Genomic DNA, 22,443 nt, shown 5'->3' with positions numbered 1-22,443 from the left:
CAGTCAAGAGAAAAAAAAAACAATTGACAATCCATAAGTAACTTGGAGAGACCTAAGAATTTTGGAGGTAGAAGGAACTTTAGTCATCAGCAAATAAATAAACAAAAATTAAACAAACTAACAAAAAAACAATCCTGATTTCAAAGATGAGGAAAAGGGGGCACCTGGCTGGCTCAGTAGGAAAAACATGTGACCCTTGATCTCAGGGTTGTGAGTTTGAGCCCCAAGTTCGTGTAGAGATTACTCAAAAATTAAAAAATTAAAAAATTAAAAAAGAACAAAGATGAGGAAAAGGAGAGCAGATTGTTGGTATGAAGAAGACCTCATTAATTTCAGAATCAAGTCTAAACAGCATGTCACTAGACTTCTAGGCCAGTATTTATCCCACAATAATGATGGATTCTAATTGTTTCAAGGATAAAACAATTTTTTTAACATCAGATCATCAATGGACATGGTGAATATAATTTGCAATAGGAAAAGGCTGAGACTTCAGGTGTGTGTGGGAGAAGAATGTAAACCTTTTGCTATCCCATTCTATGAAGGTCAGGCCTTCATGTGCTTAGGGTGAGGTTTCTGATTGTAAAGTCTATTAGGGAAAGGCATGTCCATATCTTGACCTGCGCTGTGCTTTAGAAGTCAATCTAGGGGCGCCTGGGTGGCGCAGTCGGTTAAGCGTCCGACTTCAGCCAGGTCACGATCTCGCGGTCCGTGAGTTCGAGCCCCGCGTTGGGCTCTGGGCTGACGGCTCAGAGCCTGGAGTCTGTTTCCGATTCTGTGTCTCCCTCTCTCTCTGCCCCTCCCCCGTTCATGCTCTGTCTCTCTCTGTCCCAAAAATAAATAAACGTTGAAAAAAAAAAAATTTTAGAAGTCAATCTATATTCTTCCAAAGCTCTGAAAAAAATCATTCTCCCCTTTGATTGAAAAGCCCTGGAGCACATTGTTAGGGTAGAGAAGGCTTGTTAAATAATAATCCTACCTTGAACTGATGAAATTCAGACAATAACACTTAGTTACTGTTGTAATTTTAAAAATATATTTATTGAGGTCTGAATTGCATAATAACTTCCAGGATATAAAATCATAACATGTGCTGATTTCCTTATGTGTAGGGAGAGGGATTCTAGCCTAGAGTCCAGGCAGGACAGGACTGAAGCAATCTTGCCTGTGGAAGGAAGGTAGACACCTAAAACAAGGCTGGACAGTAAGGAGAGAGCCAACCACTAGGGACACCCACAAATAGGCACAATTAATGGACACTAGTAGAAATGATGTTGAATATCTAATGCTAGGTGACCCATTTTTGCACTATAATTCTCTCATATCATCCTCCAGTCTTTGGTAAAGTTTACTATGTACCACAACCATCTTAGCGATATCTCTGCTTTGGGCAACAGACAGAGGACCCTGAGGACAACCCTAGTGTGATTTTGACTAGAGAGAGCTGCAGCAGCATCAAAAAGTTTTAGGAAACAACAGGAAGTGGTGAGCAGAGAGACCAGAGCATCCAACAAGAAAAACTGACATGCGGCACTTAGGAATCTGAAGATTCTCAAAAATCTAGTTGTGGGGAAAAATAAAAGTTTGTATATCATGTAGTATGGGAGATACAACTAGTTTATTGAGGTTTAATGTAAGATGATGCTTCAAAGTTGAAGAATCTACATTTTTTAGATATCTGTTGATTGAGAAAATATAGAACAGATGAAAAGATACTATGAAATACATATTGCAAAGCAATTAATTCTCATTTTTATAAGAATACTCCATATACATTTGGAAAATGGTAATGTATATGGTATGTGACAGTATTTATTTGAACACAGATACATACATACGGCTTATAGACCCCTCTAATAATTCTGTAGAATCCTAGCAGACCAGGATCCCCATGTTGATAAGCACTGGAGCATCATAAATCCTTGCTCTAGTGGCCAAGAACCTGTCTCCTGTAACAACAAGAACTTTAATCTCTAATATGTAAGACTTCTTCCACCTACTTTACTTCCTCCCTTTGTCCATTTAGAATTACAGGTTATTCAAACTAAAGAATTTCATTGAGCACTCATGTAATCCAATCCTTTCAGTTGGCTTTGTGAGACTGAAAGCTAGACAATCATGATGGTCAATGTTCATAGATAATTCCAGGGGGTCTCACCAATATATCTGTAGAATAGATTGCAAAAATCTCTCATGCTAGATTCCATTCCACAGCCCAATCATTTGTTCAGCCCAGAGTCCTGGTAGCCTGTTTTGAGGACTGAAAACACCCCGCCACTTGAGAGCTATGGGCTCACACAGTAATGGCTTTCTTCACTTGGCCTTATCTAAACCTCAGTTGTTAGACTATGATAGTCAAATGGCAAAGAACCATTCTCGAGTGAAAAAAATAAAATATCACTCCTGAAAATTCGAAATTATTTTCAGCAAGTCTGGGATGGAAAATCTCATTTAATTAGCAAGTGCAATAAGATGTGACATTTACAAACTAATTATAACACATTTCCATTCTTCGTTGGTACACGAAATGATGACATATTGTTCTTTTATAGTTGCCATTTCCAAGTTTTAATTGCTTTGGTTTAATTGGTTTAATCCAAAAAAATGTCAATTCAGTAATTACCACTATGCTGTTGGAATTAGTTTCATTTATTGTGCAAAAGAAAATTTGACTTCAGAAGGAGAAAAACAATTATAATATAATACCAGGGGAAATACTATATCATCGAGATATTTAAAACCAATATTGTATATAACTGAAACTTGGTTTATTTTACAGGAATAAAGAAATGTTTTTCTTTTCAATTTTAAATGATAATATACCAAATAAATAATCAAATATAAATTAATTAACCCAGAATCACATTCACTCCTTTATAAATTTATTAATTTACTTGGAAAATATCTGCTGAGTTCCAATTATATGCCTGACAAATCACTTCTAGAACTACTTTCGTGGAATCTAATAATGGGTGATAAAAAGAATAATCAACACAAATCCATGCATAAATACAAAATGTGATCTTAGATGAAAAATTAGTTTGTTTTGTGAGTGTACCAGAACCTGATTCATTGACAATATGAGCTATGAGAAAAAGGAGCTAGCTGGTTGGTATAGAGGTGGAAGAAGAGTATTTCATGCATAAGAGAAAAGCATAGCACATTTCAGACACTGAGGGATGGCCAGTGTGGCCTAAACACAGAGAAGAAGGTGGGAAATGGGCACAAGATTAAGTGGGTCGGTTAACAGGGGCTATATCATTGGGGCATGTTAAGAATTTGGTCTATCCTAACAGCAATGGAAAGTCATGAAAGTTTTTGAAGCAATAGCATGATGATCAAAATTGAACTTTAAAAAGATCACTTTGGTGGCAGCAAACAGAACAGACTGGAAAAGAAGAGTGGATCCAAGAGATGAGTTTGGAGACAATTGCAGTATCCCAGGTGAGAGATAATGATCAGTCAGAAGGTAGAGTTTATGCCTTCAATTTAACAATCTATAAAGTCTAAAGTTATTTGTGTTCTACAAGTAACCTATTTTCACAGAATTACACGTGTCAGACTCAAAGGGAAAGCAGAGTGATACAATAGAAGGTATGCCTGCTTTAGAATGAAATACACCTGGTTTAGCTCTGGTCTGAACTTTTGGCTCCACTACTTATTAGCTAAGGGTCCTTATACAAAGCATTAAGCTCTCTGAGCCTCAGCTTTCACATCTTTTGAGTACATAATACTACCTCCCACAGCTGAGAAGACTAAGTGCGACAACGCATATGATATTCTCAGCATGTGGAAGGCCAGTTAGTATGAAGAGCCCCAGGACAGATGATTTCATCCCCTCATGTTAGAGATCCTTGAATTCCTTTGAAACCTGTTCCTCCTCCTGGGTTTCTTTCTCAGTGAGCAGCACTAAAATCCACCCAGTTGCACAAATCAGAGCCCAGCAGGCATCCTTTTCCCTCACCTCATGACCATCAAGTCATATAAACTCCATTCTCTAAATAGTTCCTCAATTTATGGACTAACTGCTTTGCTTACTCTCTTTCACTAACCTAGTTAAAGTCATCAACATCACCAGATTGGATTATCCCCTTCACAAATCATCCTGCCTCAGTTTTGTTTCCTTTTCCACTCTTCATGCCAGCCACACAAACCTTACTATCTTAGCTCTTCAACTACTCTCCTTAAGCCAGGACAAAGTCACCTGGTTTCTTAGCATGACTAACAACACCCTGCAATGATCTACATTCTGCTTACATCCCAGCCTCACCTCTCGCTGCTCCTGTCCCTGTGGTCCAGCAGCTGAAGGAAACTGCTCCTCACTCAGGACTCGTAGAACTCAGAAATACACTCCCTTCACCTCAAGACTCAGGCTGATGGATGAATGCAGTTCCTCCTGGCTGGAGCACCCTTCTTCGAAAGCTTCTCTTCACTGGATCAATACCTACTCAAAACTGAAGCCTTGCCTCAGATGGACCTTTGGGAGGCACTTTTCCTCTACCTGAAAGTATCCCAAGAGTGTAGGACAGCCTAAACTTAAATTTCATTATTTGAATGAATTGAGTGAGCAGTCAAGTGGCACTTGGCGAAGTCAATGAGGCTCACTGAATTGGCGAAGGTCACATAAGTTGTGGTTGGTAGTGTGAAAAGAAAACCCAGGTTTCCTGCTACAGGTTGTAGTATGCCTTTCTTTCCATCATGCTGACACCTACCTTTATTAATTTATGATTGCATTAGCTCTCTTCATTAAGCCTTAGAAACATTCTCTTCATGTGCTTGCGAAATGTTGCACATTTATACTGTGGGTTATGATTTTTTCACTCAAAACAGACCAATGTCACTTCCTTTTCCAAGATTTCTTTGACTTTCCTGAAGTGGTAACCGTGGTTCCCATAACACTCTCAAGCACTCCTGCAGATTTTTTACAGTCATCTCCTTCCCCATGATATTGTAAGCTCTTCTGAAAGTAGGACAATTCTAGATTCATTTTACATCTCTCGTACCCAAGGCTGTTCTTGGAACACAGTAGTACTTAATATTTGTTGAACTTAATGGTACTCCAAAGCTAAACAGTGTCCAAACAAGGGCAACTAATATGAGATAAGGTATGCCAAGAAAAAGGTGATGCAAGAGTAAGAAGACAGGCAAAAACAATGATGGCTCTGCCATCTAGAGATAGAGAGTGTAAGAAAAAGCAGATGGCTCTGGCTAAGACAAAGAATCAGGAAGGCAGCTGGGAAGATGGGGCCACTGCTGAACAGGCTGCCTCTCCTGGAGAGTACCTTCAGTCCCGCAGTGGCCTTCCTGCCTCTTTGTATTCAAGATAGAGAACTAGAGATGGAAAGGAAGAAGCTGTCACTTTCAGAGAGCTGAAAAGTAGGAAAGCTGACTCATATGGCACTTTCTATGCCTGCTGGGAAGCCTAAAGCCAACACTAGAGTAGCTGGTTTCACAGGTTTGAAATGGCAGAATCAAAGTCAACTAATTGTAATGGAAATGGAACTGAGCTAGGGGCAGAAATCCAAGTGTTGGTTCTAATCTTGCCCTGTGGCCTTAGGCAGACTTCTGAGCCTCATTTTTCACCTCTGTGAAATCAAATATTTAAACTAGATGGTCTCCAACAGCCCTTTTTCATTTAGGGATTGTGCAGTTTATGGGATTGGCTCCTGGATTTATTTAAAGTAGCTACATAGGGGCGCCTGGGTGGCGCAGTCGGTTGAGCGTCCGACTTCAGCCAGGTCACGATCTCGCGGTCCGTGAGTTCGAGCCCCGCGTCAGGCTCTGGGCTGATGGCTCAGAGCCTGGAGCCTGTTTCCGATTCTGTGTCTCCCTCTCTCTCTGCCCCTCCCCCGTTCATGCTCTGTCTCTCTCTGTCCCAAAAATAAATAAACGTTGAAAAAAAAAAAAATTAAAGTAGCTACATAACCAAGGTAGAGAAGACTGTCAATCTGATTAATTTATGCAAATGCAGACATCCAAGCTCATCTCTTCACTCCTGAAACTTGAACTAGACCAGTTGAAGCATTAACCCATTATGATATCCCCTCATCCACATATGGGAGGCACAGCCATAAGCTTTATCGATAAAAAGTTACAGATGTGGTGGGGCTGTAAAGCAGTGGTTTGCAAATACCCAAATCAGTATGGCAACTTGTTTAAAACACAAGTTACAAAGCCTTGCTCCAGATCTACCAAATCAGAATCTCCAAGATGGAGCCCAAGAATATGTTTATATTTTTATATACTTTTTTTTTTTTTTACTTTTTATAAACCTCACATGTGATTTGATAATTAGCTAGTTTGTGGCTCATTTTTAAAGGAAAATTAGTGTTTCTCAAAGGGTAGCCTGTAGATCATTTTCATGTGAATTATCTAAGATGCTTGTTAAAAATATCTGGGAATGTAGCCAACAATCTCCATTCTCACTATTCTTTCAGTGATTTTACAAAGAGCTTTTTTACACACTGACAAATGAAATCATTATGTGGGTAAAACCTCAAAGTCTATGAAAGAATATAGTAAAGATAGGAAATTATGATTGCAGTATAGGTTTATCTCAGTATTATTATTATTATTACTATTTATATTGCATTGTTTCATCATCATTTCATCTAATCCCCATAACAAGCCTATAATATAAGCATTTTAACTTCATATTACTTACAAGTTGAAGCACTAGAGAATTCAGGTAGCTTGCTCCAACACATAAGATTCATAATATGGGTGCACTGGAACAGAAAATTAATGTCCTGGAACTAGGAAACAACTTATATTGCAACAGAATGTGTAATTAAGATCTCAGTACACATTTTAATTAAACAATTTGCTGAGATCTTATCTGATGAAGCAAGTTAGAAATATGTCTCAGTTCCTATTGGTTGGTTTTATTAGCTACTACACGAATGTTAATGCCATTATAATAATCATAGATTACACAAGATAAAATGACTATTAACTACTAAGCAACAACGTTTCAGAGATGTCCTAGAATCATAAAATGATCTAAGGTAGTCATTATTTCTAGTCAACAACCTTCAAACACAAATATTTACAGGTGAGAAGTCCAGAAGTATGCTAAGGTCTTACCCCCCCTAGTAAAGAACCCACCTAGCTCTAAACCTTAATTACCTGACTGCTTCATTAATCTGTCTTTACTCAACGGGCCCTAGACTCTGTACACCTTGACTCAGTGTGCCAACTACTTGCCTTAATGCTAGAATAGGATTACATGAGACTTCAAATGTCTTTCAAGGAATAAAATATTAAATGCTGTTACTACAGATACATTTTTAGGACAAAGCTTTTTTTTTTTTTTTTTCATTGACTCTTATCAATTTATCTAAGAAAATATTTGCTTGTGAAAAGATGTGTTTGTCTTTACCGCTTGGTAAACTGAAACAGAAAGGGTCTCCCAGATTCCCTGTTCCTGAGTTGGCCAGTTTTGAATCTGGCATTTCAGAAACTGAATGAACCTTAGCAATTTTGATACCTAGCTTTGATTTTACAAAAAAATTCACTGAAAATGTAAATAGAAAATACAAAGTCATCCAAAGCCATGTAAATTTTAACAGAATACAAATTCTCTTTCCTGTGTTCACACCCTACACTTTTCCTCTTCCTTCCCATTGATGTTACAGACTTTCTAAAATATGTGGATACACAGGTATTTTCACAAAGGGGAAAAAGTAACAAAAATGACATAAAAAAAAGAGAAATAAATCAAACATTCACTTGCTGTAGATAGACTTGATGAAGATATTCTGATTGAGATTTGGTTTCTTTGTTTCATTTTGTAAGAAGTGATTATTTGTGTGCTTTACTTTCATTCAAATTTTGCATGCCAACTCAGATTGCATAGCTATATCCTGTCAAGTGTTTTCCTGAAGGAGCCATTTCTTCCACAAAATCAATATCTAATTTTCTAAATAAAGAAGAAAAGGATACTTACAAGTCTCAGATTAAGATATGCTGTTATTTCTAAGAGGTTTAGGAAGAAACTGATAAACTTTCTTTCCTGTAAATTAATAAAAAAAAAAGCTATTAAGAACCAGAAAAAGTATAAATTCAGTTAGACTAATAGATTTAAAGATTTTGTCTGTGCTTTATTTTTTTTAAATAGAGTTACAACTGATAAACGCCATGACTTGCCTGACTTCTTGTGAAAAGCAGAACCTCTAATTCTACAATAAAATTTTCTGTTAAAAGTCAAAATGGCTTCATTTCAAATAACAGGTGTTAGTATCTAGGATTGCCAGCTACAATTACTGCATCAGTGCTATTAGGGATTAATGTCAAGTTGAGAAAGTCATCATCTAAAAATGACAGGCCATTACAACAAATACTTGTAGGCATAGAAACATGACTGTAAGCAAATACTTGGCATGACCACACCTTTGGGAAATTGTAAAACATAGGACACTTTTCCAGTATAACTGTAGAAATATTTTTTACATTTCTTAAGTGCCCTGAGGCATTGGACCAATATTCCCACTACCTAAATGGAGACCAGTGGAAAGAATTCAACCATCTTGCTCCTAGAAACAAAGATAAACAATGTACATTCTTGTTCACAGAATGGGGCCTGTATCTCAAGGTTGAGCACCTGACACAAGATGGGTCAAAAATAATTGGGACATGAACCATCAGTATTCACACTGGCCACTGATAGCAGAAGGGCACTTTGCAAATTCCCTCCACCATACTCCCACTGCCCTCAGCCAGCCTACCATTCATTCTTCCTCGACTACGGCAACAACACCCTAAATGACTCTTCGCATTCTTGCTTCCTGAAACTCTGTTCTTTACAGATGTCAGACAGAATTATGTCGAAGTAAATGTGCTCATGGTCATTCTAGAATTAATCCTTCACAGCCTTTCCATCATCTACAGAATCAAGTTGGCCCCAATATAACTCTCCTTCATTTTCACCCAGGTCCAACCTGCATGAATCCTAAAGCTCTGAAGTCATACCCAGCCAATGGCACCCCTGTGCCTTGTTTATATTGTCACCATGACTGAGGTTTTTTGCCCTCAATCCCCTCCCCATCTCGTGGCTAGCATATATTCAACCATCCAGGGTTAACTTAGGCGCCCCTTTTCCAGACTTCTATGTTCCCTCCCCTTTGCTACAAAACACTCTGGTGTATTTCTTACTAAACTTATACATTTCGGATTAGTGCCTTCCCATCTCCACCTCAGACAGTTTTTTAAAGCCTTTTGAGGACATGGACTGTGACTCATTCCTCTTGCACAACATTTTGCACGTGGTAGGAGGAATGAAATAAATATGTTGAATGTCAAGGTGCATGAGGTACTTTTCAGACTCAGAGCTTCCTGAATGCATACTTTTATCACTGTGAAATAATTTGAAAATCCGAAACAGGCATCTTTTAACCTTGTTCCTATACCCAGCTTCCCATATGGTTTTCACTGTTCCTCTCACTCTGCATCTGAGACTGTTTCCCTTCAATTGAGCCCAACTGTTCAAGCCAAATATAAAGAACTGAGAAGAGGAAGAGAAAAATACATGAAAACATGATCATGGAGGAAGTAGCAATAAAATTCAATTTTATAAGCTTCAACATTTATATAATACAATGTAAATATTACCCCTAAAAAACAAGATTAAGAAAACATACTTTTGTGGTCCTAATTTTTTCAAACATCTTCCTATACCTCTTGACAAAGATCTAGTAGAAACTGCAAACAGGAACCCAATTTAAAGTCAGTTTGATAAAACTAAACATTGTTCTTTGTATCTTTAAAACGCATGTTTTAAAAAAACCCTATGTTATACCTTTTCCATATTAGCATTTTCATTTTATGAAATTCTACTATTTCTACCCTTTGTAATAGAACCAAGAAACAAAAAGAGAAAGAATATAGTGGCATACTTATATTTTCCTCTCCACCTCTTTGAGGCTGTGTTACATACAAATATACTTATGGAATGGACTTTGAAAATAATATTCCGTACATATTTTTGATTATTCACACACATCAAAATTCAGATGTACAAGGGATATGCTAAAGATTAAGAGGCTGAGAGAGTCTACTTATCCTAAGTTATCAACTATCAAAATTTTTACTAACAAAAAAGCAGTAATTTCTGTTTCAAGAATAGTGGCATGCCCCTAACAACAACAGAAAAATCCTTTAAGCACACATCTCCTATTTATGAGTATTTATTTTTATAAATTGTAACTATCATTATACTAATAGATTAATTGAAGTTATATGTTATATCATAATTATCATATGTGTTAAATACATTAACAGAAACTTAAAATAAAATCAAAATAATATAACTGGGTATTCTATTATGTTCTTCCTGAACTTCAATATAAGATGCAGAATCTGTTAGATTCTGCAAGGTCTAATTAGACCTCTACAAGATCTAATTCTTTCTACTATCTCTCTTGGAACTACAATTAAATCTAGAGAAAACATGGTGATATATATGACAGCTAAGAGATACCCAAGGCAAGAAGGAAGTGGTCTCACCCAAGGGTGTTTGTTGCATGCCTTATGAGAGGAGCAGATTAAAGTGTGGGTAGGTCAGCAAAAATCCATCCTATTAGAATTACACGCACAACCAGAATTGTGAATCATCTGTCTAGTCCAGTGATTTTCCAACTATTTTTTAATACATTTTTTTCCCAAACGAATTCTTTAGCAGATGGACAATATGTAAGACAGATACAAGCAACACTTCTCAGGTGAAAGCAGCTTCAGGTTCTACCCACTCTCTCCTCCCCCTCCTCTCCTCTCCCTCCAAAGATGTAGTTTGAAAATTACATGACCACACTCCCACTTCAGAGATGAGGCTACCAGGCAGGACATGGAACAAGAGCAGTCACTTCAAGACAGAATGTAATATTTTAGTGCGATTTTTTAAAAAAAAAACAAAATTAGTTCAAAAACTCTATGATGAAAAAAACATCAAGAATTTAGATAAAGATTTGACCCTGTATTTGTGCGACTCAGCCTCACATACCTCACCCTAGACCTGGACATGGTCTAGTAACTATTCTGAAAGAATAAAATATAAAAATAATGTCATATTAGTTGTATTAAGTAAATGTCTCTATATTACTTAGGGCTATAGAAAAAGAAGAAAATGTAGTCTGGAAGACAAAGCCCAAACAAGGTGTGTTCTACAATATACACCTTCGCACCTTAGTCTGCAGGACTGAGGATGTTGTTTGGGAACAAATAGGCAACTAAACAACTATAATACGTGAGGTAATGCTCAGATCATGCTTGCATTTGAGCTATTTTACAATTTCAATGAGCTACTAAATCTAGTTACAGCTGCTTCAATAAGCATTCTTCTATTTTTGTTTTGTTTTTAAAAACAAATCATCACTCTAAAATGCACAAAACCTGCAAGTGAAATGTGTCAAGTGAACATCAGCTGATTCCTAAAAGCAAATTAACCACTTCAACTGCAAGACCTAGTTTGAAAAAGCTGTTCTCAAAATGTACGTAACCTCTCAAGCATTACAATGGTGAAAACAAGCTTCAAAGAAATGAATCATTGTGACATTAGAAAGTATGTACATTCATGAGGATGTTTACTATTCACAGAACCCATGTGAACTGGTTTAGGAAAATAAATGACTACATGTCTGACACAGAGTAGGCACTCAACACATATTTACTGGATAAATATATGAATCAATGAATGAATGAAAGTTGAAAAAAAGATTATAAACAGGTAGACTAGGGCCAGATTATAGCAATAATCGCACCTCGGATAAACGTCATTGGCTACGATACTGCCACTGCGCAAAGCTGGGACCAGATTATAAAGAGCTTTGAAACAGAGACTTTGTGCTGTGGGCTACTGAGCACAGATTTAACAAGAGGGGGGAAAAAAAAGTACCTCTTTAAAGGAAATAATTGATGATTTTATAGGGAGCCAACAGTAAATCCAGCTAAAAGTCTCTAGAAATAATCTTGGCAATGGGCAATAAAGACCCACCCAAAGGGTAAAAACATTAAAATTGGAGTAAGGAAGGTGGAAGGTGTGGCAGATGCTGCTGGTTGGCTCCCAAGCTCTTCTCCTCATCTTCTGTAGAAATTGGAAGCTTAGCTGGGCACATAGCTAAGAACCATATATCCAAACCTCCCATGCTGCTAAATATGACCATGCAACTGTATTTTGTCATTTAAACGTGGGCTATAAGCAGAAGCAATGTATTTCATTTCTAGGTTATATCCTAAGAGAGAAGGAATTGTGGCCTCTGCCTTTCAAACATTGGTTTGTACCTGTCGTGCTGAGCCATCATTCACCAAACAGACAAGGACAATCAAGACTCTGGGGATGATGACAAAGCAACAAAATGGAAGGAGGCTGCATCCCCAACATGGCCATGCCACTATTCCACCTCTGTACCATCTACCTGAGCTGTCCATGACACGGAACTAAATTCACATTGTGTTTAATCCACTGTTATTTTTGTACTTGGTGATAATTGGCAGACTGATCTCTTAAATAATATAGATGATTCTAAAAAAAGCATTTCAAGGGGATCCTGGGTGGCTCAGTTAGTTAAAGAAGCTGACTTCAGCTCAGGTCATGATCTCTCAGTTGATAAGTTCGAGCCCTACACGAGTTCTGTGCTGACAGCTCAGAGTCTGAAGCCTGCTTCGGGTTCTGTGCCTCCCTCTCTCTCTGCCCCTCCCCTGCTCATGCACTGTCTCCTCCCCCCTCCCCCCACCCCACCTTTCTCTCTCAAAAATAAACATTTAAAACAATAAAAAATTTTAAAAAAAAACATTTCAAAATGAAAAAAATCCATGGAATGAGGTGATGGCTATAGTGAATAAAGGAAAGCTTCATTCTAAGCTTTTATGTTTAAGAAGCTGGGATAACAGAACCACTAACAAAATAACAGATGAGGGGGAGAGCTGATGAAGTTCAAATGGTGGCAATAGAGCCAAAGGGATATGCAGGGTAAGTCACTGGAACAATGCGCCTGAAACTCAGGCAAGAGGAGAAAACTGGAAATGGAAATCTCAGCAATTTTGTATAGAATATATAGTTGAAAAGATGCAAATTGACAGAATCTCAGACTCAGAGAGATCAGTGTGTCAAAAACTGAACAACGGGGTGTTCTCCCAGAAGGCAGGAGGAAGAAGCAATAATCAGCAAAGGCAAAAGCAAAAAAAAAAAAAAAAATCTGTTCTTATCTTCATAAGAGGTTAATGATTGAAATCATGGAATAATAGAATTAACCTTAATACCAGAAGACAAACAAATTTAAAAGGGATTTGATATAATCTAAACTTCTTAAATCTGTTTAAAGTTCTCATAAAAAATTAAAGCAAACATTTCTTGAGATAAAAAAGCATTAAGCATCGTTCTAAATAAGCCAGGTCTCAATCATGCGTTAGTTTCCATTTAAACGTCCAGAATCCCAAGACAGAAAAGAATAAGCAACAGGTACTTAAATCATGTGTCTCTTCATTTTTCTCACAGTAAAGGAAGGAATGAGGGGAGAGAGGGAAAGGGGAATGGAAGCAGAAGTGTTCTGCTACTGTCTCCATCCTTTGTACCAGGCTGATGTCTGTAAATTGAAATGACAAAATGAAACAAAAGCCTCCTCCCCAACTTTTACTAAGTTACATTCAAAGATGCAGTGGATCTAAATTTCACTTTGGATCTACATTTACTTCACAGTGGATCTAAATTTATACTTTGAAGGTAATACAAGGTTGCCAACATGCAAGTCAACTATGACATACAAGAGTTTGAGAATCTATATTTACTCGCCAGATGTGTTCCAATTACTGGAAGGTCACCAGCATTCCAGAATATTCAGACCACGTTATGTGCAATGCTCTTCAATAGTTCTTCCTCCCCACCCGGCCTCTGTCATCCACCCAGGAGGACACTTTTTAGGGAGCAGTCAAAGCAAAGATTTCTGTTTTTCATTCCACCATCCACTTCAGAATGAAGAAAACAACCATACTCTGAGAGATTATTTTCTCTCCATGTTTTGACTACGGAATGTACATTATAGTTACCCAAGAGACATCAAAATTCCAGGATTCTTTAGCATTATATTTTCATTGAAACCAATCATAACAATTCACTTTGTATGAGGAATTGATATTCTCCCTTCTTTCCTTTGAAGAGAAGTCTGTTACTAATCTTTTCCTCTTCACATAGTGATTGCATTATCCATGGTGTTTCAACTGTTTGGGGGGTAGTTTTTGGCCTTATTGTTTCTAGCATTATACTTGAGTTTCACAGTCAATCTTTTTTAAGTTCTTAATACTGGCTCAAATTGTGGGATTCCACACACACCCCATCTTTTAATATAATGATCAGAATTCTATTCATTCCTCTAAGTAAATCAGGGTAGAAAGGCCCACCCTAAAATGACCTCTCCTTTATAAATGGTTGTAAAATACCTGAACAAAAGTTACTGTACACCATCAAATTAGCTTGGGAGGGAAAAACCCACTTTTTTTCTAATTTTCAGTTGATACAAGGTAAGAATATGTGTGTATTAGGATGGGGGAAGAAGGAAGGATTGTATTTCATGGTACTTAGCATAAAGCATGCAAAATTGTCACATTTCACTCCCACCTGGTCTGGCTCTCTCCTCAGGTGTGGCTTGTGTGGTTCTAAGATTCCTGGCATTGAACGTATATAAAGTGAAAACCACTCTGATCATTTAGGAAAGCCCCTTTGTCTACCTTCTTACCATGTCTCATAGAAAAACCACATCACTGAAACACCAGATGCACATTTATTATAAACTACTCACTGTTTCTTAATGTTGCTTGCAAAGCTCCAATAAAGGAATTTATGTTTTAAAGTTTTCCAATAATATTAAACTTCTTAGCCTAGATTACTTTCTTGCTTATATCACAATCCTCAAACACCAGGAAATCATCTCATAAGTCTCAGATGTGTTCCATATGGCTTACACCATTTTAATAGGTATATCTGGGGCTAACACGAACACTGTTAAGCATCACAGTTAATGATAAAACAGACTTAAAATTTTAAGCACTAACCCCAATACTCTTATATTCAGTGAAAACCATTTTATATATGAAAGTGAATATACCAACTCGGGAGGGAAGGGAGCTAACAATTCCTGAGTGTTCATGATTTTCCAGATGTCTTAAACATTCTCTAACTGAATCTTCACAAAAGCCCTCAAAAGTAGATGTTAATACTATTGGATCCAAAAAGAGCCTGAGGTTATAATAGAGCCAGCACCAAGCAGTGTTAAGATTGGAACCCAGGTCTGCCGGACACCAAGTCATACTGTGCCAAGAACAGCAGCATAACTTCATTAAATCAACCCACAGGGGCAGCACAAAGTAAATATGTGGGCAAGGAGAGTTGACCAACTCTACTTTAGAGGTTATTTTGGATATGCCACATTTCTTTTCAAAGTGTTTTTAGGGGAGTCTGGGCAGCTCAGTTGGTTAAGCGTCCAACTTCAGCTCGGGTCATGATCTCACAGCTCATGTGTTCGAGCACGTCGGGCTCTGTGCTGACAGCTCAGGGCCTGGAGCCGGCTTCGGATTCTGTGTCTCCCTCTCTCTCTGCCCCTCCTTTGCTCACGCTCTCTGTCTCTCAGAAATAAATAAACGTTTAAAAATTAAAAAAACAAACACAAGTGGTTTTTACAGGATATTCTATCAGCGTTGGACTTTAATACCAGATGCGCCATCCTCACCTTGATGAGGTCAGTAGCCTGTTTAAAGCAGTCAGCTCTGTTTTTTTAGAAGCACAGCAATATCCCTGAAGGCCATTCGGGACAGCAGTAAATGTGTTATCATCTTCTATATCTACCAGAAAGTGATTTGACAGGCTCTTAGATTAACAGAGGTGCTAAGTAGGAGAGGAGTACCAAAAACTGTAAATAGATCTTCAATTTTAAATAATATATATTATATTAAGCATAATAATAATATATACTATTATTATATACAAATTTATTATTATTATTATTATTATTATTATTATTATCATTTAGTGTCCTTTGGGGTAAGTCAAGATGCTCTTATAAAATGGACATAAATAATGACCTCTTACAAAACAGTAAACACTTCGGACTTTAGTTTCTATATGTACACAGATAACCTGTGGGAGCTTTAAGGGCTCTTCAATGTAAGCCTTCTTGAGCCTCTTTGAGGGGCAGTGTCACAGGCGGGAACACTGGGCAAATGAAGTCAGACACTCCTAAAGGTCTGGTCAGAGAAGGCTAAAGCTGGGAGAGATTCTAATACTAAAGACAGTATAATGCCATGCACATGAGGTTTGGAGCCAGACTGTCTCTAGAACTTAATAGCTGTAACTTGGATAACTTCAGCCCAGTTATCTTTATTTATAATGTGGAAAGAAAACTTCTGCCTCACAGAGCAATATGTTATGAACATTAAGTGAGACAATGTCTGAAAAGTACTTGGTATAATGCCTAACACATAATAAGTGCTAAATAAACAATAGTCGTTATTCGGACATTCCTTGTGCCAAAGGAGAAACTGTACTTTGTACTTACTGAAGAGTAAATGAGTAACACAAGATCATAGGCCATTTCTTCATTGGGGTGAGGGGACAGGAGGGAATATAAACTCAGCTTCATCGAAATCAAATTGCTCTAAATAACCAATTACCAACATAGGACCAGAAAATGTCCAAGGAAATTTCAAATGCACTTTATTTTTTTTTCATTAATAAAACTGACTTTATATCCAACTCTTTTTCCTCTTCCTGACCTCCATTTCCTTTTAAAACTAACTCTGTATGAATTCCTGTGTGATTTTGATTCTCTTAGTGGTTGGGCTAACAGTGGCCTTCTTGAATCTACTTTGTCCTGATATTCTCAGTTATTGCTCTTTCTCCTATAGTCTAGGAAAAGCATACATAAAAGAGAAATATATTAGAGGAACTTTATTCAAAAGTCATATGTCTTTGCTAACTATTTAACATGCTGCAGATTTAGATATTTCTATCTAAATAAGATATAGAATGTTAGTTTCAGATTTTAGATTAATATTAAGAAAAAAGCCCACCCTGGAATAGTATTTTGAGATAAATCCATTCATAAAGGGTCTTTTAAGAGTACCTCTTGAGCACCAAAAGTAAGAACAATCTCTAAAAAGTAAACGGACCAGGTAAAGACTTCATACTCAGTTCACTGGTAAAGAGACTTAGGCTAAAATGTTCATTTCTGGTTTTCCTACTTATCTTTGCTAAGAGAGGCAGCCTAGTCTTGTTTCTTTTTGTCAGTTGTTTGCTGTTCTTTTGAAGATTTTTTAAATCCAGGTATATGGGTCAACCAAAAAAAACCCTTCACTTTTCTAATTTATGATCTGTATAGAACTGGAGAGGGATTTGTAGCAGGTTACTGCATTAGGCCGTACGGACTGCACTTCATGTCTACCACTCACACCGTAGTCCCACGCTCGTGTCTAAATTTAAAAACTGTTGATGCCATTGAAGTACAATTTTAGAATAAAGGAAAACCTTAAGACACTTTTTCTAAAGATTTATTTTTCCCCAGAGCACTGTTTACTGGACACACTAAATTAAATATACTTGCTTTCGAGATGAATTAACTTATTTTTTTGTTGATTTTTTTACCTTATTTTAATTTTATTATTTTTTAAAATTTAAACCCAAGTTTGTTAACATATAGTGTAATAATGATTTCAGGAATAAAATTTAGTGATTCATCACTTACATATAACACCCAGTGCTCATCCCAACAAGCATCCTCCTTAATGCCCGTCACCCATTTAGCCCATGCCCGCACCCAACACCCCACCAACAACCCTCAGTTTGTTCTCTGTATTAAAGAGACTCCTAGGATTTGACTCCCTCTCTGTTTTTATGTTATTTCTGCTTCCCTTTCCCTTATGTTGATCTGTTTTGCTTCCTAAATTCTACATATGAATGAAATCATATGATGTCTTTCTCTGGCCGATTCATTTTGCTTAGCATAATACACTCTACTTCCATCCACATTGTTGCAAATGGCAAGGTTTCATTCTTTTTGATCACTATATATATATATATATATATATATATATATATATATACATACACACACACCACATCTTCTTTATCCATTCATCAGTCAATGGATATTTGGGTTTTTTCCATACTTTGGCTATGGTTGATAGCACTGCTATAAACACTCGTGTACATGTGCCCCTTCAAATCAACACTCCTATATCCTTTGGATAAATACCTAGTAGTGTAATTGTAATTGCTGGGTCATACAGTAGTTCTATTTTTAATTTTTGAGGAAAAGAAGATGAATTAACTTATTTAGAAGCCTTCACTTTAACTTATTTAGATATGCTTCGGGGCACCTGGGTGGCGCAGTCGGTTAAGCGTCCGACTTCAGCCAGGTCACGATCTCGCGGTCCGTGAGTTCGAGCCCCGCGTCGGGCTCTGGGCTGATGATGGCCCAGAGCCTGGAGTCTGCTTCCGATTCTGTGTCTCCCTCTCTCTCTGCCCCTCCCCCGTTCATGCTCTGTCTCTCTCTGTCCCAAAAATAAATAAACGTTGAAAAAAAAAATTTTTTTAAATAAAAAAAAAAAGATATGCTTCACATTAAGACATTAAATTCAGGGGCTCCTGGGTGGCTCAGTCTGGTGAGCATCTTGACTTTGGTTCAGGTGGTGATCTCGTGATTTGTGAGTCTGAGCCCCACATCGGGCTCACTGCTGTCAGTGCAGAGCCCGCTTCAGATCCTCTGTCCCCCTCTCTTTATGCCTCTTCCCCACTCTCACTCTCAAAAATAAAAATAAAAATAAAGATATTTCATTAATCAATAAAAGATTATGGACAGACCAAAAAAAGAGGCAAAACTCAACAAAAATAGATACAATGTCAAAATTATCTCCTTCCTTGAATTTGAGAGTGACTACATGTCTCAGACTTAGGCCAGTGACATTTATTACTAACTGAATTAACATCTCCGATAACAGCACTTTATTCATGTCAGGATTTATCTGGCTCGGAGAAAAATGGCAGCTGCAGTGGTGATTCACTAAAACCGATTCTCAGCGAAGCAGCTGCTGCGGAAAGCTGTGCTCCTCACATCAATCATGCGCTGATTGTCACAGGGAGTTGAGTCACATCATCTGCTCAGTCGATTGATTTCGTGATTGTTGATATTTGCATTGCATTGCAGTACTACTGTTGTCATATCATGCTGCACTAGTTGAAATAACATCATCTGGGGGACACTTCAAATATGAGAAAACCCACATAATGATGAAAATACAGCCATTTTGTGAAGGAGGTGCTGAAAGAGCAATCACTCTAACTGCTAAGAGACTAACTTATTTTTAGTAGAGTGAGTCCACCCACTTCTGTGCTCCTCTGAGGAATTGGCCTCAGTTGGTCACACTTCAGCAGTGTCACAAATCCCAGATTTGGAGTCATAGGTTGGATCGTGTCCCCTAAAAAGACATGTTGAAGTCCTAACCGCAGTACCTGTGAATGGATCTTATTTGGAAATAGAATCTCTGTAGATATAACCAAGTTAAGATGAGGTTATACTGAATTAGGGTAGGACTTTAACCCAATATGACTGTGTATCCTTATAAAAAGAGGGAAGACAATGTGAAGACACAAAGATACAGGGAAAATGTCAGGGAGAGATGGAAGCAGAAGTTGGAGTAATGCATCTACAGGCCAAGGAATACGTGGTGCTACCAGAAGCTGGAAGAGACCAGGAAGGATCCTCCCCAAGAGGTTTTGAAGGGAGCATAGTCTTGTCGACAGTTGTTTCAGATTTCTGGCTTCCAGATTGTGGAAGAATAAATTTCTGTTCTTTTTAAGCCATTCAGTTTGTGGTACTTTGTAATGGCAGCCCTTTTGGGGGCATCCATCTGGAGATGGCGAAAGAGCATCAGCTGATCTTAGAGAGCGTGGGTATACACAGTGTTGACCGAGGGAACCATAGTGCCTAAATAGACTTTTCTTACAGGCCATGTTTACTCAGATTAGAGACCGTTCTCAAATTAAAGCATCCTTAAGTGTGTAGATAATTCTGAGGATAGACAAAATCAAGATCAGACTAATGGGTCTTAGATGTGAAAATATGTAAAAATAGCTTGTGATGAACCAAATATCCCATAACACCTTGTGTTTCTAGTGCCTCCTGTCAGTATTAACAAATGTCAAGCTGTCACCACATTTACTTCTAAAATGTTCCAACACACTCAAAAGAATGAACAGATGTATTAGAATCACTAGAGTACCTATTTCCATGAAGTTTTTCAAAGCAAAGAAAGTGCAGAAGAAATGGCACGGTCAGGATAAGTAAAACAGGAATAGGCTTGAGGGATTAAGGCATTAAACTAAACCTTCATAATTCTTGCTTAAGCTTTTTTTTTTTTTTTTTTTTTTTTTGGAAGGTAGAAAAACATAGCGCTAGATTCAGACACCCTTGAGTTATGCTAGCTCCACCACTAGTGAGGTCTGTGTCTTTGGACAAGTTACATATCCTCTCTGAACTTCAACTCACTCATGAGTAAATGAGACTAATAATCCCACCAACTTTATAAAGAAAGCATTTGGTAATTATTAGCAATTATTATTACTACTAATCTCCATGTTAACTTAAGTTGCCACTTCACTCATGGAAGAGATGTGCCTCCACACCTCTGCTTTCTGTTTTTAAACCAGAATGAAATAAAGTCAACTGCAAAATAGTTCAACTCTAAATTTGTACCCATAGTGCCTCACCTCCCAGTGGATGACATGCAATTGGACAGAAAAAGTAAGTCTTTTGCAAACCTTGTTGACAAGAATTTTTCTAAAATATTCTAATCCCTTTCTCCTGTTTGGTAAATGGAAGATACTGGACATAACACTATCTTTTAAATCATTGAGCCTCTTGCAGTTTTTGATGGTCATTATATATTCTGAATATCAAATATTATTAGGATAATCTTTCTTATATAATACTTCAAACTAGTAAATATATCAAAATGGTCTTCTATAATGTACAAACATGCTCATTGTGCTGTTTATCCCCTTATAATGTCATCCTATTCTTTTGCTTCATTTTGTTTCTTCTGAAGTAGAACTTCAGATATGTAAAAAGCCAGTTATCATGGCCTCACTCTTTTCTTCTCAAACTATCAACTATAGGTAATTTGATATTTTTAAAACTTCTTCCAACATGTTGAACAGTTGTTTTTGAACCCAAATTAGTTATTTACTTTAAAGGCTGACAACTTTAATATTGTTGATTTCAGTTTACCAATCTGGTCTGAGATATGTAGCAATTCCACCACATGGTGCCCCTCCCAGTGTTGTCTCATCAGCAAAGTTGAAAAAAAAAAAAGATACAGGGAAATATTCTAATACTAAACAAAGCTTCCCCGATAACAGTGCTAAGAATGTCAGTAGAGATTTTTCTCCACCTTGAATTGTGCCCATTCAAGAAAGGAATACAGAATTTATAAATAAATAGATTTTGGATCTGAAGACTTCACATGGCTAAGACAACAATACTCCCCAAACTGATCTACAGATTCAAATACAAGCAACATCAAAATCCCAGCTTCCTTTTCTGCATAAATTGACACACTGATCTAAAATTTAGCGGGAAAGTAAGACATGTAAAACAGCCAAAACAATCTTGAAAAAGAACAATTCTGGAGGACTCACACATCTCAATTTCAAAACTTAACACAAAGCCATAGTAATCAAGACAGTGTGACACTCACATAAGGACATACATGTATAACTGAAAGTCTAGAAAATAAAACCATATATTTATGGTCATTTGACTTTCAACAACAGTGTCAAGGTACCTGAATTGGGGAAAGAATCGTCTTTTCAACAAAGGGTGCCAGGACAACTGGATATCCAGATGCAAAAGAATGAAGTTGGACCCATCTCATACCATACACAAGAATTAATTCAAAATGTATCACAGAGCTAAATGTAAGAGCTAAAACTATAAAACTCCTAGAAGATGAATAAGAATAAATCTTTATGACCTTGGGGTAGGCAATAGTTTCTTAGACATAACACCAAAAGCACAGGTAACAAAAGAAAAAAATAGATAAACTGAACTTCACTAAAATCAAAAACTTTTGTGTATTAAGGGACACCTTTCAAAAAGTGAAAAGGATATTCACAGATGCGAAGACACTATTTGCCAATCATATACCTGATTAGAAACTTGTATCTAGAGTATATAAGAACTATTACAATTAAATAATAAAAGATAAATAACCCAATTTAGAAAATGGGCAACAGATATTAATAGACATTTCTCCAAAGAAGGTATGCAAATAGTCAATAATTAGCACATGAAAAGATGTGCAACATCATTATCCAATAGGAAAATGCAAATTAAAACCACAATGAAATACCGCTTTATACCGGGATGGCTTTGGACAAGTATTGGCAAGGATATGGAGAAACTGAAA

General features: G+C 37.2%; 1 protein-coding gene and 1 pseudogene across 2 annotated transcripts in view; both read right to left on the bottom strand.

Moving 5' to 3' along the window:
• The window catches only part of PKIB (cAMP-dependent protein kinase inhibitor beta), a 104,566-nt gene that overhangs the window by 35,373 nt on the left and 46,750 nt on the right, over positions 1-22,443 (bottom strand). For both annotated transcript variants that reach the window (XM_030314608.1, XM_032593327.1), the window contains one exon: positions 7,949-8,014. The gene's annotated coding sequence lies outside the window, so the exon portion shown is untranslated. The remainder of the gene's footprint in view (positions 1-7,948; positions 8,015-22,443) is intronic.
• LOC115515185 lies at positions 11,639-11,798 on the bottom strand (annotated as a pseudogene).

This window comes from Lynx canadensis, chromosome B2, assembly GCF_007474595.2.
Source record: "Lynx canadensis isolate LIC74 chromosome B2, mLynCan4.pri.v2, whole genome shotgun sequence".
Classification (NCBI taxonomy): Eukaryota; Metazoa; Chordata; class Mammalia; order Carnivora; family Felidae; genus Lynx; species Lynx canadensis.
Note: the sequence above shows the minus strand (reverse complement) of the source record. Positions and strands in the feature narration are given on the sequence as shown.